The following is a 24,574-nucleotide window of genomic DNA, read 5'->3' as shown; positions in this document are numbered from 1 at the left end:
TAGTCTTGGGTTTTTTTTCCAAGTAAGTGGTTAAGTGACAAGCTGGCTAAATTAACTCAGAGTAAGTGGTAAACCTCCTAATAGAAGATTGTTTTGCTGGTGGAATGAAGTGATTTCCCACTTACTCGGAGTTAACCTACTCAGGCTTGTCACTAAACCACGTACCTGGAATACCCCTTTGTATTGCCCATCTATATACCCCCCCCCCCCCCCTCACACACACACAACAACAACAACAACAACAACAACAACAACAACAACAACAACACCAATACAAAAAAAATTATAACTTAGACAATATTACACAAATTGAATAGGAACCTGCAGGTACTCCTACTTTATTCAGACATTTCAGCTGAGCTTGCATACCCTCTGTATATATCAAGTGTGCTTGGTTTAAGCAAATATATTTTGAACACTATAATTAAAAGTTTGAGAAGAAAATATTTCTCAGTGTTGACGTAAGCTATTTGTTAAATCTTATTTCTAGGATTAAGCCATTGTTACAATCCTATGAAAATGAAAGGGCTAAAACACACAGAACAAATAAATAAAATGCAGATACAGTAAGATGCTGCAATTTTAAGACACTGTTTCTTTTTTTTGTACTGCAGAAAATCATACCGACAATTATTTTTCTTTTGCTTGTCTATAGCTTTACTGCATTCATTTTTGCAGTTCGGTAGGCCTGCCACTTGTTTTGAGTGCAACCGTCTGGCTCTGCGTCCGTTTTAAATTAACTTGACACACAACACCATGAGTGACAAACTCAGTCTCTTCGAGGGGAACAACTTTGATATCCATTGCGACAGTGTAGCTTATTACATGCGTGATTCCACGTTAAAAGAAATAACATATCAGTCAGTCGCTCTCTTACAGGTAAGATAACTATTGTTATCCATTTACAAGACAACCCCGCAGTATGACAATCAGCATTCGAGCGTGCACACATGTAAAGCGATTTAGACTGTTTTTGTTTGCAAAGCGGGTGGCAGTTATTTCAGGCACTTGTTTTAAGAAGCCCTTTCTGCTGTTATATCTTTAATAGTTGAAGTTATCGTTTTGTCCATGGGGTGGTGACAAATAGTCGTCGAATAGAAAAGAACGAAATGCAAAGAAACGGGCAAGCCATAAATGTGTTGTTAAAAAGCTGTGTGGAGTACAATCGGCTTAAAAGCTGCACGTGACAAATTAAAGACAGTTATAGGTAAGACACGATAAACATTTGGTGTTTGCCACCTAATGTTAATGGTAATATTATTGTCCTGCCTAAGAAGATGTAGAGCTATGTGCTATGTGTGTAAATGTAGTTACATGAAAATGTTAACTTTGAAAGGGTGAAGTAGGGGTAAAGTGTGCAATTCATATACAGCAGTGTTAGCAACAGCGGTGTTAGCAACTCCCTTTAGTCAGGGGTCAGGACTAACTGCTGAGTTTCCACCATTCTAATTTGAAAATTGTGGCTTAGGCTGCAACATTAGCAAATTAACAAGGAAGAATGAAATAGCTCTTTGAGAAAACAAAAACATGTTTAAGATGTGAAGGCTGTGTCTGGGGCAAAACTGGTAGAGCTCCATGAAAGTCAAACTATTATATTCAAGACTATGACTTTGGTCAAGAATGAGAATGATTATGAGCCCTGGTATATATCTCACATTACAAAAACATAAACCTTAAAGCTCATAATCTCTTAATATTGGCGTAGGCCTGTGAGAGGGGTGGTTGCTACTGATTGTGACCATGATTAATACCATATCCAGGTGGTGATGTGGTGTCTGAAGGTTTATGCCATGGCAGCCATTGCCTGTCCTTTTACAGCACACCTATCAACTGGTGAGGCGAAGGCCCCAGAGACAGAGTCTCTCAGATGCACAGTTTTGTCAGTAAGTTTGCATCTAACTTTAAAATTAAACCATGGCACACAATTCATTTTAAAGGTCCAACATATGAGTGTTACTGTGTTGCATTAAAACAGTTTTCACCTTGCTATTGCTCTTATGGTTAGGCAGTCGGGGACACACGCTGACAAGAGCTTCTCAACACATCAAGTCCCAGTGCACAGAACCACAGAGTAAACTTTCACCATAGTCCGAGTTTGAAGTTAAATCATCCAAAAGAATGTCCATGTAAAAAAGTGTGTCTGTAGGCTGACTCCTCTCATTTGCCTGAGTGTAGGAACACTCTGATGACCATTACTTAGTCATGCCAGGGGTGGAAGCAAGTTGAACCTACACACTCTCCCACAGCACAGGGCTCCCCATGTCCATCAATTTAGAACAAACCACATGGAAAGTAAAGTGATGATAGATACAGAGATGCTAACTATACAGATATGTGCATGACATCTTACTGAAAAGTGTCAGTTCACTTTTATGAGGGAGGCTCAGATGACATCTTTTCCTTCATCTCCATGATTCCAAAGGGGAGGATTAGTGGCGATATACCCTGAGATTGAAGTCAGCGACTGTACCGTCATCCCACCAGGACTAAGAGAGAAGATCAGCAAGGAATGGGGCCCTCCAAAAGTAAAAATGGCAAATGCTAAGAAGGTAAGAATGACTTTCTGTGTTTGCGTGCATACAGTATGTGTGCGTGTTTGTGTCTTTGCATGGTTTCTTTTATCTCTATACGCAACTTAATGGTTGTGTAGATCATGTGATCTGAGCAAAGCACTGTACATTTATAGCTGTTTTTTGTTTTTAGCAAGACCTTTGTACCACTTCCATATTTCCTCATGGGATTTCTCGGGTAACTGGCTCTTGTATAGACATGTAATGTCGGATGAAAACCACAAGGTGGTGCAGTAACCCTGTTATTCAGACAATTCGAATTTGATCAGTTTTTACTCAACAGCAATACTTCTGACTTTCAAATGTAATAAGGACAGCAAAACTGTTAATCTCCAGTAGTGTAACAAAAGTGAATCGATATATACATATACGTATATTTATGGTTGTGTTTAAGGTTTGTATGTAATGACATTGCATAAGCTAATTAGTTTTAACATTTGCAGTTTATGTTTTTTGTATGCAGTGTAGATTTATTGCTATTTGAATGGGTCTGGCTTTTGGGAATCTATATTATCAGTATCATGTTTAACTGTATAATTGTTGAGTTGTACAATAGAGAGGGGCATACGTTAAGGCCAAAGATAATATAAACCTCTGAGTCAATATCTACTGTATTTAATGTCCTTGTAAAGTACCTCACATGAATGTGTTTGTGTTTACAATAACAACTTTTTTACCTCGTAAGTGAGCATATGCCAATTATGTGATCATTTCCACTTTAAAATTGGATAATGAATACAGAATATGATGAACCGCTACTGTTTCATTGATTGCATGCAACAACAGAATGCCGTGAAATCAATGGATGAAATCCCATAGACCACACATACTGTTATAGTACATGATAAACACATTGTGTGCACACAAATGCAACTCTTTGTCAAGGTATATAATGCACTCACAGCAAACCAGCTTAAAATGCAGAAAGATCCAATAAGCTGTGGCACATGAAATCTACCTGTTGGACCCCTATTATCTCCCATAATGAAACATATGGCGATGTACCAAACATGATTGATCTAGTAAGGCATAGAATATATGATGTGTGTGAACTCTAGAATAGACTCACCCGAGGAGACGGGTAGTGCTGGTGGTAAAGCTTGAGGAAACGAAAAATGAAATTAAATCAACCTGGAGAGAAAAAAAAACTCTGTATCTATAAACTGGAAACTAAAATGGAAGCCACTTCAATTTTAGGAGGTAGTTTATAAATTCCATAGCTAAGCAGTCTGGCTTGAACATGATCTATAGCCTTTGTGTCTTCTAAACCCCAATTGATGTATGGTCGTATTATCCATAATGCTGTCTTACATGATTCTCTTTTATTGCTGGAGTTGGTGGCAGACAGCAAAACAGATTACATGTGAGATCAAATCAATACGAACTTTATTTACTGGGCTTTGAGCTGTAATCTCACCCCTCACAACCCCCAGCCCCCCCTCAGTCCTTCTCCCATCCCCCCCACACTTTTCGTTGACACTTACAAAAACATACAACATGTGGAGGTCTGCTGGTGGGATCAGGGATTGGATGTAGTTGATGTGTGTGTGTGTGTGTCGGACCTTATCCTAAAAGGGTCGGTGTCTCTCACATTGTCACCTCATAAGTGCGCAGCAGTCGCTGTTCACTTGCATGGGGAGAGGGCCAAGCTTTGGAACAGTGGTCAGTGGCTGTCACCCCCGCGCCCAACTGCGTTAGACACCCACTGCACTGCTCCGCTGAAGTGAGGCTGATTGTAATGGAGTGGAATGGGCAGTGGTCCAGTGAAACTGCTTCTAAATGGGCTTTTATGACCGGCAACAAAAGCAAAGGGCCAAAGGAAAACAACAGATTCTCTTGTCTACGCCTCAAAGTAATGACTCACCACATCACGTGAAGTTAGTTTGCCATTCTGAGCCACAGTCCTTACACCCCTAAAGTTCACTCTGACATCTTAATTATGTCATCAGAGAAACGAGTTCACAGTATTTTTTATTATTTCATGCGTAATTCCAGTCCTCACATAAGTGATTTCACATGAAGCCATAATGGCATAGGAGACGTAATGCTTTTTTTGTTGATGGCACAAATTAGTTGTTTGCATGTAGTTTTATGGCAGAAGTCACACAGCAGGTTTTTGTTGTAGTCCACTCAGGCTCCTTTTGATTCGAGTTAGCTTTAATGCAGGTCATTTCAAGTGAGGCACTCTGTGAATTTACTGAGATTTATTAATTCAGAGGAAGTTACCAGGATCAGAATTAGGGGTCGACCCCCCCAACTTATTTAATTATTCGAATTGTTATGTGCGATTAACATACATTATTCATCTCAGTATTATGGGAAGAAATGTGGGTAATTACAGAAAAATAGTATGCTTAATTGGTGTCAGTCACGAATGTTGTGCTAAATAAAAACCTAATAACCACCATTTGAGCAAATAATTGCTTTTATTAGAAGGTTTCTCTGGTGTGATTACACAATTTGCCAATGTTTTCTTTCTGTTCCTCTCTGCTCTGTGGTTATTTATTGTTAACTTTGTGTGCGTCCCCTCTGTCCTCTTCCACATCCTCTGAAAGAGCGGCTACAACAGTGTTTGTCCCTTCATGGACACTATAATTGATGCCAACTAGGGGTGTAAATCTCTCATGACAAAGACGATCCGATTCGCATCTCGATACACGGGCACGATACGATACAAGAAAAGATGCATGTTTATAAAAACGATTCAGTACGATTCGATACGATTCGATTCGATGCGATGCGATGCGAACATAATTTGTTCAGTATTAAAATCAGATGGGACACTGTTTTATGTCAGGATCATGAAAAATGACACGGTAATGTGAAAATGTTGCAAACAGAGAGAGAAGTGACCCCAGCAACATGGTTGCCACACAACGCAGCGATAGAGAGTATAATGGGTGAAGTTAATGAGAAGATATTGGAATGTTAATCATCTACTGTCCAAAGAAAGTTAACCAAAAACGTATCAATACAAAAAAAGAAACAACGGGCTTCCCTACAGAATCTATCGTGTTATAATAAGTAAGACTTGCTAATATAGCCAGTTTTTTACATGCTTGTTTAAAGGTAAGAATTAAGCTTGGCTTTCGACAGTCTAGACCTAACAGCATAGAACATAGGAGTGAAGAATTGTCATCCCAAGGTGACATATCTATGGAGGAAACTTCAAAACATCTCCACGACCTGCCCATGTGCTCCTACTGAACAGCCTCTACTGTAGCTGCATACGTTTCTCAAATGAGTTCATCTGTTTTCAGACTTATGTGGGATCACAACATGCCACACTCTGTAGACTCACTAGGCTCAAATATCAAGCCAAGTTCTATAAGAGCGTTACATACCAGCCAGTCCTGTTGGCAGAAGTTGGTAGATGAACTTAAATTACTACACATTCTCATGTAATTTAACCCATACTGTTCATCTCAGCACGAGCAAAAGGGATGGGCATTCTAGATGTTTCCTATTCCTTTCACAGCTGTTATGCTCAGATATTAAGATCACTGCTTTCATTCCCCAAAAATGTGTTCAGTGCATCTAGAATTCTTGTATTGCTGATTTTTTGGTTGTCATGATTCATGACATACATTTTTAGATAAAGGAAAGGTTAGATAACATGTCTACAACCTTGGGGGGAAAGAGAAGATGTTTTTGGTTTAACAAATTCACGTCAGTTGAAAAGAAAAGGTTAGATAACATGTCTACAACCTTGGGGAAAAAGAGAAGAATTTTTGGTTTAGCAAATTCACATCATTTGAAAGATGACAGGTGGACTTGCAGGGTAATATTGAAGTTCTCTTGTGATGGTTTGACTTTGTATGGGTTCTGGTTTGCATTGGGTGTTTTAAATGAAATAGAGCACATAGGAGCTTAACATTACTGCGATTAGACCTGCCTCCCCATGATCACTTCAGCTTGCTTACAATGTTGCTTGGTAATAGAGCCGCTTTCTGTTTTTCTGTCTCTATCTATCTCCCCTCTCTCTCTTTCTCTCCCTCTCTCTCTCTCTCTCTCTCTCTCTGTGAATGATTTTGTACGCTTTGCTTAAACCATGTGGGGGCGTTGAGAGGATTTGAATATGGCCCCCCTTCCATCCCCTCCCCACTGTAGACCCCCCCCCCCCCCCCCCCCATGTATTTTAAAGTTTAAGGTTTTATTATTTTGGTGAATCGTAGCCCTCTTCTCTCTAGCCAGCTCCTTCCCTCTGATGACGACGGGCATCAGTAGCGGTAGCACCGGCAGCATTAAGCGTTAAGCTTGGCAGTGCCCACGGCAGGCTGCCGTCTTAGAGCTGCCCACTCACCCTCTCCAGCCTTGGCACAGCCAAGCTTTCCGAGGGTGGGGTTCCTCTCCAGCAGACCCTGTCATTCCCAGGGAAAGCCTACTCGTCCACCCATGCAGGATTCCGATTCCTGAAAGGTCTTCCTGTTGGGGTTGTTGAAATCCAGAGCTTCTCTTTTTTTTTTTTCAGTGGGCGACTGTCCTCGTTTCGTCTCCATTCAGCCGAGAAAGTCAGCTGTGTATATTTAGGTGTCTGAAAGCGCTTCTCACGCCTGATGCATGACGTGCTGAGTTGTTGCAATTACTTGACGAGAGAGAGAGAGAGAGATCAGGTTTTAGCAGAGAAAAAAAAAATGTAATGTCTGTCTAATAGAAAATCCTGCAGGTGGGTGTTTCTATGTGTGGACTTATGAGAACTAATTTCTAGAAGATTCGGGATGTTGTCTCTACCCCCACTAATGTCCATGTCTGTCACTGTAATGGCCACATTAGCATGACCTATGACCCCACTGATGGAGTCAGCGCCTCGCTCTTACACAACTCGCGCATGATTCACCCTGCGCTTGCTGCGGAGAAGAGTTACTACTGCTGTTACAGGAAGCGCAGGATTGATTATGCATATTCAGTTGAATGGAGAGAGGCAATAAGCCACATAATCCGCGTTTCCACCAAGAGGGATGATTTACATGTTGTGTAAGAAGCCAGCCCAGTGGAGCCTCCCTCCCTCCGCTCCGGGCTGCAGCCCAGCGGGGCGAGCAGTGGACAGAGCGCTGTGAAGTTCGTCCTTGGCGGAGAGATGGGCGAGGGGGTTCAGGGTGAGGCGTGCACCCCGGTGAGGGCTCCCGTCTGCGGAACCCCTGACCTCTGAACTGTACTGTAATTTGTCTCCCGGGCGATTTGTCGGGATCTCGTTCTCACCACCATGAAACTCTTTGTCTATCACTCACCTGTTTGTTTTTGACATTCTCCTTGTTTTTTTGTTATTTGCTTTTTTTTTTTTCTCCAAGCGATCACTGTTTGTGGTAAAACAGACACCTTACAACATACTAACTGTGAAAAAAACAAGTATAGAATCAGTGAGATCAGTTTCATTAACAGTGAGAATCTGGGCAGTGTGAAGCTAGTGTTAAACCAAGTCTTAGTAGGATGGATGGAAGCCTGAAGCACCAGTTTAGAGTCTCTGCAACTCAGCCTGTTCTCTGGCTCCGAGGAGGTTCCACCTACCCACTCAAGCAAAATCTTGGATAATCGCCACCTTAGACTCATGTTCACAGCTATTTATTTGCTATATATAATAAACTGATAAACACCCACAACTCCTGTGGGTCATTCACCGCACACACATACAGCACATGTTATATATTTACTGCACTATACAGGAGCCAAAGCATAGCTTTTGTTGCTACAATTCAGTACATGTTTTGGAGTGAATCAGAAGGTACACTTGTTTATTTTTAGTGCTTACTTAAAGGTTCAGTCTGCGATTCTGGTGAAATGTTGATTTTTATGTGGCTCAACACCCAATCAAATTACACCCCTCCTTTCCGTGCTCCTGAAACAATGTGTTGATTGGTTGGACTTGATTATGGCTCGGTCCGAGCCACTTTGTTTTCCATTTCCAGAACCAGGACTGTGTACGAAACACTGGAGTGTTTTTGAGCACACGCGCAGAACGGGCAACAATTCACTGAATTAGACAAAAATTGTGCTGGATTAGAATCTCAAACTGCACCTTTAATGTAACAGATCACTAAGTGTGCCTCTAACTATGTAACTGTGGCCACCCAGAACGGAGTGGATGCCTTCCTAATGCGTGACTGAGCTGTGAGGAGACTGTTGAAGTGGAGCTGTGAGCATCTCATTATTTCCCCTCATTTCACTTGGCTGGATTTGAAGTGGATTTACTGTAGGCTACAGTGAGATTATGTCATATCCGCAACAGAATATCAATTAATCAATTAAACATAATGAAGACGTGAGGCCTGCAGAGTTCCTTTAGCATCCAATTCATGTATGATTTTGAGGGGAACAGGTTATGGCAGGTTTCATTATCTGTTTCTCATGTAGAAAGCCGTCCCTATTGTCCACTATTTACAGGGTAGAGAGAAGGAGAAAGACACTGATAGGCTGAAAAGCCCCTGAATTTTTTATTTTTTTTTCAATTTTAAGATCTCATTAGACTGGAAACATGCTCGGTGTTGTCAGCTCATATACATTGAGCGGGAGATCATTTGGAACCTGTAGACTCAATAACTCGCACCGGAATGTGCCTTTGCTCCTGTGCATGGCAGGATAAACATACAGAAATTAAATTTTCTATTTATACTAAGCAGGCAGCGCGTCTAGCGTTTGCCACGGAGTCACTTCAGGCTAGACCAAGGGAGCACACTCAGACAGCCCAAGTAATTAACACTTGCGCTAACGAGAAATGCTGGATCCTATCTGGCAGAGCTTTTGCTGAAACACGAACAAAATGTCACCCGGCTCCAAGCTGTTTAAGAGAGGCTGCCCACTCCCGTTTAAAGCACTCTCTCCCTGTGTAATTGTAAGCCTATGCGTTTCTTTCCTTATCTGTCTGTCTGGAGATGGGGGAAAGAAGTTTTGGGAGAGGACTAGACTTAAACGACATTTGGTGTTTCATACTGTGAGTAATTGTGCTGCACGATACGTAGAAGTGTAAGAACTGACCTCAGCACTGCAAGGTCAAATTAGCAGATGTGGCTTTTCTATCTCACTCAGTCACTTTATACCTTTTTACATTTAAGTTTGGTGTGTGTGTGTGTGTTAGCTTGTTTGTGTGTCTGTCTGTTTGTCAAGAAGCACAGTGTTTTTTTTTTTTAAAGTTGAAGTTAAATGTGGAGTTATTCTTCACAGAAGAGTTTTGTCAGAGGGATTATGCCTCCTGAATCCTAATCTGCCGCTGACGGTATAGTTCAGCTGTGGGTTTTAGTTCCAGTAACAGGCCCAATCTCCTGATTCACCCCCCCCCCCCCCCCATAAGAATAGCCCGAGGGCTCATCTTACACTCCCGCTCCTTAGTGTTGTCCCCATTTTCCTCTTCCCAGCCGAGAACAAGCAGAAAAGCAGGATAGAGAGACACCTGGCACCGAGATGGATATTTGGGCTTTGTGCTTAATCTCATCGCTGGTTCTTAGCTGTTACCCTTCCCAATAATGCCTCGGCTGTCAGTTAGACCACATACTGTAACAGTGTCAATGCGATATGATCAGGTCGCAACAATAAGTTTTATGCCCCATTTAAAAAAAAAAAAAAAAAAAAAAAAAAACAGTTCAGATTTTGATCATTCTGTTTTAATGACCGTCTAAAAACTAATCCTATGTTTCCTGTGTCTATAGAGGGTCAATTGAGAAGCTGCTAGCGCTCTCTAACCATCCATCCAGTGCTGGAGTGGGATAAAAGACCTCCAGCTATTTTGTTGTACGTATTTCCAATTTTAAGATACACCACAGCTGATCTCATCTGGATTTGTTCCCCAATAGAAGACACTCGCTTTGCGAGCCTTAGCAGCCATCACTTCCCCGTCAGTCCTCTGATCCTGTGCTTTTTGGAAGCTGTGGAAATGTTATGCAAATGATTTGTTAATCCCTTTACATTATTTTGTTCCATTCCCTCTCTCTTTCATTTGAACACACACACACACACACACACACACACACACACACACACACACACACACATATTTATGACACTACATCTGCTTCTGTTAGCGCTGCTCCTCAGCATGCTAATTGTTCTCCCCAGCTCCACTCCACTCCTGAGAGCAGTTAGCTACCCTGAACAAAGCCACATGAGGCTGTTTATATGGTGACCTGTGGAATTAATGGGAAATATTATTAGACTTAGATTTTATTATCTCAAGCGATCGCCATGGAAACCAAGTTATGCTGTGTATACAAAATGAAGGCAAAAATGGTAAATAAACCCTTGTCAGCCATCTGATCCTTGACTGCTGCACATTTAAGTTAGTACATTTTCAAATACTTTGCCCCATATTTGTTTTTTCTACCATCCATCAATGTAAATTACTAACTACTGGACTGACAAAATGTCTTTTAGCCCTAAGCGACTTCATCATCAGCTCTTTGACAAAAGCAGGAGAAGACAAGCAAACCTAATTGATGAGTCGAGGCATGTAGATAGAAGATTGTGACCTGTGTCTGTCTGCAGTTTGTGTTGTCCTAAGGGTTGATGTTTAAAAATAATAAGAAAGAAGTGGGTTGGTCTTACATCCAAGAAGCTTAAAAATGCAAAATCTCCAATAAACCCAATTTTCCTCAGCCAATCGCATTGGGTTTTTCAGGGGTTTTGTGTTGATCGTTTAAACTGACTCACGTACCCCCCCCACCCCCCCCGACCAAAATAAAAAACACTAGAGGTTTATGTGGTTTAAAAAAACAAAAAAAATGTATCGAGACATTTATCCAGTTTAATCTTCTTAACATATTAAAGTCATTTGCATTACCCTGAAGTGACTGAGACTGAATCCTGCCTCCTCCCCCCCCCACCCCCCCACAATGCAGCGAGTCTTGGAATGCGATGTGGACATTTGTCTCTGTGGTGAAAAGAAGGGATAGACAGTGGGCAGAAGTCAACCTCCCTCAGTCATTAAGAGCTTTGGCCATTCCCTGACTACGTGTGCCTGTGTGTGTATGTGCCTGTGTGTGTGTGTGTGTGTGTGTGTGTGTGTGTGTGTGTGTGTGTGTGTGTGTGTGCCTGTGTGTGTCTGTTGCAACTGTTGTGCTTTCCTTGCATGCTCTCTCATGTGCTTCACCAATTCAGCCCACAGTAAATGGTGGAGTCTGATTGGATCCGTTCTTGCAAGGTACATCTATCCCTTTACTCGTCCCAAGCTCATTATTGTGATATCTAGGAAGACCAGCATTTTTTTAAGCCATGATGAAATCAGTGGTAGGACAAATATCAGATTGCTCTGTAGATAGGTTTAGGCATTTTTGGAGATGAGAAGATTTCCTAACCTTTTCCACAGGACAGGGAATTGCTAGGCAATGGAATTGGCCCTGACAGTCTCAGTGTGCTATTCTCTGGTCCCAGAGCCTCAGGTCAGCTTGCTGAAATGCCCTTATCAAACTCAGTAAGTGAGCCTGAGCTTTAATGGGCCTTGAGCTTTCAGGCAGGGTGCTTCTGGCTGTCATGATTACGATAAAATACACGACTGATTGACATCTGGCCTTGTTTGACTTCACATAATAGCAAACAGACAGGAACATGAGAAGTATATGAATGCTTGATCCATTCGTTTTCAGTGAGACAGCTGCATCCCGCCATTTCTACAGTTTATAGATTGATCATAGATTTACAGTCCATAGTTTGAGGTTTCACAGTTTATGGTGTTACCCCAGTGGCTTGGAACCTCTCTGGTCTCTTTAGTTCAAAGTCAATGATGAGCATTGTGCACTGCTTGAGAATCGTTTTTGGAACCTTTTTTTTATATAAAGCATCTTAAAGAGCATCTTAACTTGGACTCTTTTCCTTAATCTTTGTCAAGGCAGTGAGGCTCAACATAAACACTTCAAACACTTCAGGCTGCTTTTCACACTACACAAAATTGAAGAAATTGATTGCAACTGAAAGGGCGAGAAATACCTATGTGTGTGTGTTAGTGTGTGTTTTTCACTCTGAGCTTCTCTCTGCATCTTTTGCCAAAAGGAGCTCACAATTTGATTTATTTTTCTTGGCTTTGTCTTCACTTCTTTGTCCAAATCCTATCGAGTGGTGCTTCAGGTTCCTCCTTGAGAGAAAAAAGTTGATATTGTGGCAAGGAAGGGAAAAAAAGACTTTCTATGTGTGCTGGAATGTGGATTTCTTCTTCCCGTGAAATCCTAATTGTGCCTTGGAGGGCTGGTAGTATGTAGGGTATCTGTGCTTTGCTCAGCTCAACAGGATTTGTGCCTGTGTGAATGTGTGTATGTATCTGTGTGTGTGTGTGTGTGTGTGTGTGTGTGTGTGTGTGTGTGTGTGTGTGTGTGTGTGTGTACATATCAACATTTCTTTCAGGCTGGATGCAGATGTAACCCTTTCACAGCACAGGCATCCGCGTCCGCATGTTTGCCGCTAGGCTGATCCTGCGCGTCTCTGCCGCTTTGTGCGGAGCGCATTCAGACACGTTGCTTCGGCATCCCGCATCTGAAGAGAGAAGTGGTTTGGGTTTATTGTCCTGTAACTCGCCTTGACAAAAAAACGCGAGGCCCAGATCGCAGACCGAGCGGCGCACATTCAACCATGAAAAAGCCGACAGACAGGAAAGTGGGATGTAACCGGGGTCGATACACATTGCGCGAGGTGTAATAATTGAGCAGGTCAGAGGCTCCAGCAGGTTTCCACAGGCTTCTGGAATAAAAGCAGCCGTGTGCTTGTCTATGTAAATCCTGCTTAAGCCACTATCTGCCTGTAGATTCAGAGTCCCCGTGGGCATTGGTATGGGAGTCATTGGGTAGGCACAGGTTATAGATGGCGGGTGATGGAGAGGAGGAAACGATGCATCTGTCTGTTTTATTTGGCTCTTGTGGTTTAATTGCACCCTGAATAGTATCGGCCCTGTGCCCTTGGTGAATGACCCTTTGATCCTGTAGGATTTTGCCACACAAGTATATATTAAAATGGAGCAAATGCTATAAGCTCACTGGACAAGATATTATTAAAAGCAATGGTAGCATTTGTGACTGGTTTGGCAAATGTACAATTAGATAAACACTAGAATGTAGTCAAAGTAAAACTTCCAAAAGAGCTCGGAAACTGTTAGTGTAATCAATCAAATGATAAAACGTGTCCGGTGGTTAAGTTGGCCTGTATTAGAATTACAGAAGGACGGGTAATGCAAGGCAGGAACAGATATGTGCTTGATGTATGGTCCCCGTGGGGTTAGCAGAGCAGGGTGGAGCGGCGCGGAGCAGCATTGTTTGTTGGGTCTTTATCAGTGTGTCAGACAGAGAGGGTCTCTGCCCTTTTCTCAATGGGCAGGACCTCGGACCATAAACCTGCGCCCTGACTGATAACACTCCCTATTGTGACATCATTTCAAGCAGACCAGACCCAGCCAGGATATTTTTATCTCTCTCTCTGTGTGTGTGTGTGTGTGTGTGTGTGTGTGTGTGTGTGTGTGCTCATGTTTGTGTTTTTGTCGTTGTCGGCCTCTTTGTACTTCTGTCTGTCTCTCAGGTTATGGTCATCTTAGAGACTGTCCATCATAATTAGCCAAATCCCCATTGTGTTCTTTTTTACAAGTCTATAATTTTGTAACCCTGGACTGAAGAAATTATCTTGTGTAAATGTAGCGCTGCTTATTTAAATGAACCATCATGTTTGCAAGCTCAAAAACATGGTAGTGTTGAGAGAGAGAGAGAGCGAGAAAGAGAAAGAGAAAGAGAGATACACAAGTGTATGGGTTAGATAATTGCACGTATAGTGTAGATAATTATGGCACTTGTGGATATGTATGAATGACAGAAGATAAAATAACCACCCTTGCCCATATGCATAATGAGAAACGCAGAATTTCTCAGGGATTTCAGTCATATGCATGAAACTCTGCATCTGATTCTTTGCTGTAGCTCCATGTTGTGTTCTCAGCATAGCCATCTGCCTCTCTCTTCTCTTGGCCCTGTTGCCTGCCCGTGATGGTGCTACTGACGTCTTGCATGCTCGCGAGGTGAGACGAGGGCTCCCTCCTGCTCCTCGTTCCCTATGCAGCGGCGACGATCTAATCGCGGGGCCCTTCGGTCGTCAGACCAGTGGGCTGGTGTAATGTGAACACAGACGGACCTTGTCTGTTCAGAATACGTCAAAGGGCCACACAAAGCCCTACACTGCCCACATCTTCAACACCCAAGTCTTCCCACTCGATTCAATGCGAACCACAGAGTTTCCTTCGCTGGACACCCAAACGGTCTGTGAAAACTAGCAGCCTAATTCTGGCTGCACTCAGCCGAACAACAAGCCAGGGCCTGTGAGCTGATCTCTCGGAGCGAAGTGGCCTGTTGGATGTTGGCCACGAGTGGCGTCAATGACATCTTCCTACACAGAAATTTGTGAAACGACGGCAAGGGGGAATGTGACTACTTCTTTTTTTTTTTACACTTGTTCACAGTAATGCCATCAGTAGCCATAATTAATTGTGATAGCAGAGAGGAAGGGGGAAAAAAGCAGCCGTCCGCTCTTGTAAAACAAGCCGTGCCTGTGAATAACGGCGGCATCTTTGACAGCTATGATGGGCCAAACGAAGGTGACGGAATGCATACAGAGCTGCGGAAAACGAGAAAAAAAATCTGTGTCTTCCACCATCTGTGGATATCACAGCATTTTCATCCAAATGATTTATAAAATGTAATGAAATGCGATGCTTACATTTTAAATTTAATCTGTGCTCAATAGTGTGACTTCCTTCTCAGCATCATATAATGATTCAAAATTGCAGACAAGTGTCAAGTCGAGCATCCAGTATGTCATCTGGCCTCATTTTCATTGCTAAGAATGTCCTCCACAACACTGGAGCTTAACCACTCAGAGAATGTTGATCGATCGATCTTAGCCTTTGTTGTTTTGCCAATTTTAAATCATGAAGAAAAAGACAGAACTCTAAAATGTGTGAAAGACAACTTAATGCCCCCAACGATAGCGTTGACTAAGGTAGTAAAGATAGGGATGAAGCTAACATTAACTAGCTACCCAGGTAACTTAAGCAAGCTGGCACTTCAAATTACACATTTGGCATGAATAAGCAAAACAGGTCAAATCGATGCCATGTTTGCACTGAAATAATCCTGCTAATTTGTATATATATACACATTTTGGAACACCTTGTGGGTCAATTTGCGTGTGTGTATGAGTCTGTGTGTGAGTCTGCATCCTGACAAAATGTATTTTAATAAGCCAACACCCACACAACAATAACAATAATAATAATAATAATAATAATAAATAGCTTGACTTTCTAAATTAGCTTTCAACTCAACTCAAGCCACTTTTTTGTGTCAGTCTGTTGATAATGTGTAGAACCGCTCAGTGCTTTAGTGCACGCTTTTGTCAAAAGTAACTTACAAAACCTCAGATGAAAAACAATTCAAAAACAACTATGAGAATATTAAGTAAGAACAGTAGACAACAACTTTATCAATTTAAAGTAACACAAATCAATTAATAGACCTAATAATAATAATACCAAATACCAAAACTGTGATTTTATAAAGTATGCCTTTAAACAAATGAACTGATTAGACAGATGATGTTTGAAAATGTTAAATGCTTTTTAAATGTACCATGGCTGTCACTGGAACGGATAGCACTAGGTAGGTAATTCCACCATCGAGGTATCTCGAACGAAAAGAGTCTTGACTGCAATCTCTTGCTGCTGAGAGAAGGCAAAGACAACAGACGCTCAACAGTTGAGCAAAGTGGTCGAGAAAGGGAATATAGCTGAATCATGGCATTTAAATAGGGTGGTGCAGATCCCGTGGCTGTCCTATAGGTGAGAGTGAGGGATTAAGATTGAATTCTATCAGCTAAAGAGAGCCAGTGAAGGATGACCAGCAGAGGAGTTACAGGTGTCTTCTTTGGCTGATCAAAGACCAAATGCACTGCCGCATTCTGATTCATCTGCGATGGTCTCACTACACATGCTGGCACGCCTGTTAAACTTGCATTGCAATAGTCTAGTTTAGAAATAACCAGGGCCTGCACAAGACGTTGTGTAGCACATTGTGTGAGATAGGGTCTGATCTTCCAGATATTATAGAATGTGAAGACTTCAACACAGAAGCTACATACTCAGAGAAATTTAGCTGGTCATCAATTATAAAAACAAAATATGTTTGGTGCAGTTTTATTTGGGGTCAATGAAGATGAACCAACCTGGATGTTAATATTTTGTGGGATAGCTGGATTGACTGGGAATACCAGGAGCTCAGTTTCTGAAAGATTAAGCTGAAGGTGTCATTCCCTCACTGAGGCATGCAGAAATTCAAGCCGATATTAAGGGGTCATTGGGGGGAAGGACAAGTATAGTTGAGTATCATCCGCATAACAGCCGAACCCATGGGAATGGATGATAGAGAATAGGTGGGGTCCAAGTGCCGATCCCTGAAGTACACCAATAATTTTAATACATTTAGTTTTTTATCTCGTCAAACAAATCACACCTAATACACTGGAAAGTGCAAAGCTAGACAAGATGTGGCAATATGAATTCCTGATTGCTTCTGTAACACAGCTGTAGAAACCCTGCATATCACTCAAACGGATATTCCGTGTATTCCAAGAGAAAATGCTACAGGTTGTTATCTTCTGATGAATCAGAAACACTCGCTAAATGATGTTGACACTAGCTAAGTGTTATGCTAAGTCATCCTTGTTGTCGCTTGGCAGATACTCTGGCTGACATCTACTCACTTGACCTGTAATGACTGAGGCATCGCTTGAGTCTTTGACTCATTATTCATGGTTATTATAAGCCCACCCTCTTGTCTATAAGGTTGAGCTGCCAACAGACCGCCTTAGCATGAATGTGAGTATTAATGCCCTAATTTGAAAGGGTTTCTCTATTTCTCTTTATATTTTCTGAAGAAGAGCTTGAAGATGCATGCAAAATGTGTGAAAACATCAGTGGCCTTGAGGCTCTCTGAAAGAAACACGCTAATTGAAATTGCTGATCACACAATTAGTTTACAATAAAACAGTTCAGACTGTAGAGACCATTCTGGCATCACATCATGTCTGTTCCAGTGCCCTCAAATCCAGTGTCAAAACTCAGACTTCAGTCCATCCCCATGTTTGGTTTTTAAAGCTAACCGTCTGATGTACCTAATGGAGCAAAGGACCCTTTTATTTTCTATAATCCTGATCAAATAAATCACTCTCATGAATTGTATTAGTTCTGCACTGATCTACAGTTAATTGAGTCAAAGGACTGATACTCTCTGTAGGTCTTCAGTTCACGATTGGGATCTGCCACAGCTCATGTTCACAGTTCACATACAATAGCTCCCACAATTAACAGTGTTAAATAGAATATAGAGTTTCAGATTTTACTACACAACGCGGCAATCTGAGCTAGGATGTGATACTGTAGGTGCTTCATGTCAGGAGACGATATATTTTGATTGGTGTCTGAGACTGGAGACTTCTGAGAGATGGCGAGGGGAGTGAGAAGTGGTGCAGGCAAGACGGGAGCTGAGCACACACAGCAGCACTCAAGCACACTTAAGCACAAAGAAGTGACCAAGAGTTGGAGGTGGTCTAGTAGGGGGAGGGTGTGCATGCGTGTGTGCGTGGACAAGCGGGAGGTGGGGTGGTGGGGTTGGGGGGGGGCACATTTTACCAATAATTACCCATTGTGGAGATCTCGGAGTGTGGCACTTGCGATGGAAATGTGCAGATAACACTGAAGACAGTTTCTCTCTATGCAGCGCCCCACCACCCCACCCCCTTCATTATCACAAACAAAAAAGGGTTGCCATGGAAACCCTATAGCTGCCTGGAGTCAAACTGAAATCCCATTTCCAATATGTGTTTATATTTAGAATATCCTTCTCAAAGGGTATGATATCAGATGGCTTTCAGAGACCCTGTTTAATTGTCTTTAGGCAGTTATGGCTTTGAAACCTAATCTTTCCTCCTGTATTGTGCAACTCCCCAGTTTCTGAATGTGCCTGTGTGTGTGCGTAAAGGCTGCCAAGGCTGGCACTGCCCATGCAGAAATCACTGGCAGTGGTTCAGGACTTAAATGTTTATCTGTTCTCTTACATATATTATCTGCTTGCACTGCTCATACTCACATTCCCTGATACTGTACTGAACATTTCTATCACAGCCATTTCATATCACAGCCTTCAAATCACAGCTATTTCATGAAAACCTTTTTCATCCGACTGTAGAGTAGCAAACCTGTTGTTTCTACAGGAACAGAAGCAACAGTGCGATAGCATTCACAGTCAACATCAGGACTCTTGTTTACCTTTTTAGGCGTAGCACCAACTTAAACCTTTCCCTTCCTGTTTTATTCTGATGTTCACTTAACTGCTCTTTGTGTGCTTGTGTGTGTGTGTGTGTGTGTGTGTGTGTGTGTGTGTTCAGTCTGTGTTGTCTATCGCAGCATTTTTCTTGATATTGAGTAGGAGTATATGTGTAAAGCAACCACTAGAAAGTGTTGAAAGCCCTAACTAACAAGATCGCATGCAGGGTGACTAACAGGCTTACCATGAGCAGAGCTGTGTTTGCAAGCACCCTGCATGGAGACAGAGGCACTCTGCATTCGGGAGAATGCGTGAGCTTTTATGCTTGGGCCTCGACCAAGCCCATGTTCCCTCCAGCTCAACTCGGGATATGGAGTACAAACTCTTTCTTTTTTCCTTCCCTCCTTTTCTTGTCTCCAGAGTCTTCACTTCATCAAACACAGTACCAAAGTAAAGCAAACTTTAACATCTATCCTTTCGTAGTCTACTTTCACACACACGAGCTTTTGGACAGAATCTCCAAGTTTCCGGCTCATTGTCTCCCCCTAGACTTTGAAGTCATGTAGGACAACAAATCTCATGTTTTGTCCGCATAGCGCAACCAGTTTGATGTAGTGAAATACTGTTGAGTGGTATCGGTGCTTGGTATCAGCAATTCAAAAATGAATACGAGTACGAGTATTTTAACGAAGTATCGGCCCGATACCCGATACTGGTATCGGTATCGGTGCATCCCTATCAAAAAGTGAATTGGCTCACTTGTTAGTTAGCTAGCAAGTAAGCTGCTAGCCAGTTACACGTTGCAAGCAGGCACTAACGTAAGTTTGTGTTTAAAAAATTGCCCATATTTACCCTTTATGTCAGACACAGTTCAGTTAATAAATCACAAAACATTTGTCACGGTTGTTTTGGTTTGTACATTTAACATAACAATCGGAAGAAACATTCAAAAAGAGCAAGTGTAACGGCTGATGATCTTAGAATATAATGTGGTTAGGATATATGCATCATCCTATTGCAAAAAGTGTGTAGTGATAATAGTAAAACACAAACATGGCTTTGTTATGTGTGTCACTACCAACTGGCACAGACTAATGTAATGATAGAGATGTCTATTCATTGATATACTTGTTTTCTTGTATAGGTTGTTCAACACAATTTTGTCACTATTTCGTGTGCACTGCTTTCAGTCCCATGTTTTATCTGTACAGTTACCGTACCGTACCGTTCCTCTACTACTGCTGAACAATCACACTTCGCATTTTCTTGTGTAGAGGTAAAATTGCAAACTTCAAGACGGCAAAGGGATATGGTTTAAGGCCAGATCAGTTTAGAATTTGCAATACTGTTCATTGCAGTAATGTTAGTCAGCCCAAATGTCAACTCAGTTCAGCTAGCTCACTGTTTCCCCTGTAATAATATTACTATCTGTCTACAGAATACACACATATGCACACATAGCTTGTTTTTACCAAAATCTACAACAACAGATAGCCCTCAAGCCTTCATAAACTGAGACAGAATGGCTGGAAATGCTTATGGTAGCATTGGTAGTGGATGCTTTTGTCCAAAACTATAAAACAAATTTTTTTTTTTAAACAATATAAGCAACAACCAAAGCATTATGCACATCACAAAAAAATGCTTATAACAGTAATGTATGTAAAATCATAGTTAAATTAACAATAATGATAATTATAATAATATACATTAGAATCACAGTTGAGTTCTTAAGAGGTGAGTCTTTAAACGTGTTGTGATACTCTTTAAATTAATTTCCATGGCTGTCACTTCATCAAATAACACTAGGTATGTCATTCCACCACGAGGTATCACTAATTTTATTTCCATCTCTTGCTGTGGAGAGAAGGCAGACAACAGATGTTCCTCGACAGAACGAAGTGATCGAGTTCTTCCTAGATCTCAATAAGTTGCATTGCACACAATGAAGGGAGACCATCAACTCATTTTGAATATTGACTGATTCATATTTTAACAGCAGAGTGTGTGGGTCAGTGGGTCATTGGTGTTCTTTCTGTCCTGTTCCGGCGGTCTTTCGTAGGGCGAAGTGATAGCATCCATGTAATTGCATAGGTTATGACATGCAACGGCTGCTGCAGCGCAATCACATTTGCATTTTCTGGCAGAAATGCATCTCTAGTTGAACATTTTAGCCAACATAGTTTATTGTTCACAAAGTGAATTTCCAGCCATTTTAACTACAAGCAATGGTGGAGGTGGCGCTCAATGGTCCTGAAAGATTTTGAGCTGTGCTGTCAACACAGAATGGCAGTGCTGGTTGGGGCACCATCATTTAAACAATTATTTGCACTTTTTGGACATTTTTATGAGGTCCATGTGTCGAGTCCTGTGTTAAACTGTATTGTTAAGGTACATGCTGATGTATGCATTTTGCTAGTGCAGAACTGTATAGATGAGTCATAGTTGGCCAACACATCTCACCAGATGTCTGTTGCTGATGCCTTGTCTTCCATGCTATAGTCAGTGATAATTAAAGTTCTGATCATTTTGAGCAGAGCATGATTCTCTCTTTTAGGGATGCACCAATATAGCTTTTTTTCAGACAGAGTACGAATACCTACATGTTTGGTACTTGCAGATACCAAGTACCGATATGAGTACCGTAGGCAGTATTTCTACCATAAAAATAACAATCTGACATCAAAATACAATGAATTAGACATTAGATGTGCTCTGGTTGTTACAAAATAGAATATAAATAATAATATGAATGTAGGAAGGAAGGAAGGAAGGAGGAAATAAAATATATAACAGTAGGCTATTTTCAACCAGAATTAAACATAAAACTTTCTGTGTAAACAAACAGCCTCCACATTGGCACTGTCTCCACAATGCTCTCTATTCTCTATTGTCATCATATATTTAATACCTCTACTGAAATGGCCGGTGTTGAACAATGAAAGTTTCTTTAAACATGCCTACTTTTATACTTACTTATACTTTTAAAAAGATGCTGGGTTGAGGATGCTGGATCCTGTCCAGCAGATTTCAACATTGTAATACAATAGGTAGCAGCCTCACATGGGCACCAGAATAATGTAGGTATCTAACCTTATGAGCAGGGGCTAAATAAATGTGGGTGCAATTGTGTATAAATAGTAATACTCTCCTTACGAGGGCCGCCAAGATAATGTTGGTACCGTACTATCCTGACCACAGCACCAATAACATGTTGGTTATCTCACCCGATTGGATAGTAATCAACCATTCAACACAACAGCAGATCAATTAAGTTGAACACATGGGGGTGCCACACAAAGTGTGTTGCCTACCATAGTGGTCAAAATAAAGATCAGTCACAAATCAATCATATATATATAAGTCTCATAAAATATATTTAAATATTAATTTGGAACTCTGATTAATAATGAAATAAAAAACTATAACCTTATTAATAGCGAGGTCTTAGCAGTTCTGAATAGAAGAGGTTGGAAGCATTCTTTCTTGTGCAACATTAAATAGATCCGCATATACAATCAAAGCATTTACTCACGACCCCCAAAACGGACAGAAATAGCAGAATTTCCCGTCATGATTGAAGCTATGAGTTTTCAGTCCAAAATAGTGGTAGTGCCATCACAGCACTCTAGCGGTGGTTGTCCAAAAACTACACTGTTTGCCACGGCCTTGTGTTTAATGTGATGTTGCCATGAAGTTTTGTCGGTGTGAGGGATCGGAGACTTGGTTTATGAGTACAAGTATAAGAGCACAGCATTGGCCTGATACCCGATACTGGTATCGGTGCATCCCTACTCTTTTTTGTTTATTCCTATGTGATACCCAACCCTGTAGTTTGAAGGACTGTGTTATGCTTTTCTATTTGTGGGTTATTGTGGATATTAAAGGTATAGTCCATGATTCTGGTGAAAGGTTGTTGAAAGGTGAAAGATTGTTGATAATTGAGCTCAACAGCCAATCAAATTACAACACCATGCTCCTGAAGTAATGTGTTGATTGGCTGGAATTGTTCATGGCTCGGTCTGAGCCACGATGTTTAGCGTTTACAGAGCCTGGACTGTGTTTGAACACCGGAATTTTTTTGAGCACACACACAGAACAGACAGCTATGTGTGAGGAGAAATTCACTGGATTTGACAAAAAGACTTTTGGATTAGTGGATCATGGACCTCACCTTTTAGTAGCGTAGTAAAGGATATACAGTATATACATATGTATATTCACATATACATAGTATATACGTATGTGTTTCACCTAAAATTCTACCTTTAATAGTTGTACACTTTATTCTTTGGTGAGGCCAGAGCAAAACTAATAATAATGACTTGTCTCACATTGGTAGTTGTGTATGTGTGTACTGTATGTTTCCAATCCAGATGGTTCTGAGCCACTGCTCCTAGACTCATAACTGTAATCATAGTACTTAAGGACTATTATACTAGATTAGACAAATAGCAGGCGTGAGCTTGCTGCTGCTCTGCTTGTACCAATGGTTAAAGCGCACCACACACTGAGATGCCAAGTGGTGCTAAATAACCAACATGTCACCTCCTGCCACCACCATTCCTGAAATGGCAAAGGGAAAGGTGTGAAGTTGCGTGAGTTTTGTGTGTGTGTGTGTGTGTGTGTGTGTGTGTGTGTGTGTGTGTGTGTGTGTATGTTGGTGTGTGTCTGTGTGTGTGTGTGTGTGTGAGTGAGTGTGCTCACTTGTGCATTATGTTTGTCTGTGGGTGTGTGTTTGTGTGAGCTTCCACTCCTTGCCACAACTAGTCCTAAAACAGACTTGAATAATTGCCATGATTTGGGGAATGTTTTTCAAAAAACCTGTATAACCTGTAAGAAATACAGCACCTAGAGAGGCTAGATGTAATATAATTGATTAAATAAAAGAAATATGTTCCTTGTGGTACTAAAAGCATTGTTTACAATCGATGTACTTTTTAACATCTCTGTGTAAAAACAAGACTGCACTGTCTGCTTAAAGAGTGCAATTTTCTTTATCAAAATGGTGAGATGCATGCCATTTTGACATGATGTGTCATTTGAGTGTGTGTGTGTGTGTTTGTGGGGACTGGTGTGTGTCCCCTCGTGGGTGACAGCAGTGGGGTTCAGATGAAGTGGGTTAAGCAGAGGTCTGGCCTTAAATGTGAGGTTGAAATGAAATGAAATACATGAACAGCGGAGTCAGAACCCCTTTGGTTTCCCGTATGCCCTCTTTCAGGACAGTGACCTCTAGGTGAGCACTGGTCCGAAGCAGGCAGTCACTAATCAGGTGTGTGTGTATGTGTGTGAGTCCAGGCATGTGTGCACATCAGTGTGGACGTGTATATGGGTTTCGAGTGTGAGTGTCTATGTGTATTTTACAACCAGCCCCATTTAATCTCTGAGCTCCTCTCCTCTCCTCTTTTTGAACAGACAGGATTCAATTACTGCCTTAGCCGTGACCCCTGCCCCCTCTCTCCCCCTGAACGGCCCTCATCCACTGCCCCCTGATAGGACGCGTCCGGCACACCAAACTTAACTTCCTCTCCCTTCTCCCCTCTCCTCCAGTATCCTCTCTTACAGTCTGCTCTCAACATTCCCTGTCATCCTTTCTTTTTCTATCCCCTTTTTTCATTCAGACCTTTCCTTCATTTTCTTCTGTATCCCTTCATCCTTCGTTCACCTCTTCCGATTTTTCCTTCTGCGTCTCACTTTTGATGTTCCAAGTTTGCCTTTCCTCATTTTTCCTATTTCTCA

General features: G+C 41.5%; 1 long non-coding RNA gene across 1 annotated transcript in view; it reads left to right on the top strand.

Annotated features, from left to right (window-relative positions):
* The first annotated feature begins 1,709 nt into the window (after nucleotides 1-1,709).
* The window catches only part of LOC116220991, a 30,699-nt gene continuing 7,834 nt past the window's right edge, over nucleotides 1,710-24,574 (top strand). The window contains exons 1-2 of the long non-coding RNA XR_004163956.2: nucleotides 1,710-1,883; nucleotides 2,423-2,549. This is a non-coding gene — a long non-coding RNA (uncharacterized LOC116220991). The remainder of the gene's footprint in view (nucleotides 1,884-2,422; nucleotides 2,550-24,574) is intronic.

The sequence above is a fragment of the Clupea harengus genome, chromosome 7 (assembly GCF_900700415.2).
Source record: "Clupea harengus chromosome 7, Ch_v2.0.2, whole genome shotgun sequence".
NCBI classification, from domain to species: domain Eukaryota; kingdom Metazoa; phylum Chordata; class Actinopteri; order Clupeiformes; family Clupeidae; genus Clupea; species Clupea harengus.
This window is presented reverse-complemented; position numbering and strand designations above follow the sequence as displayed.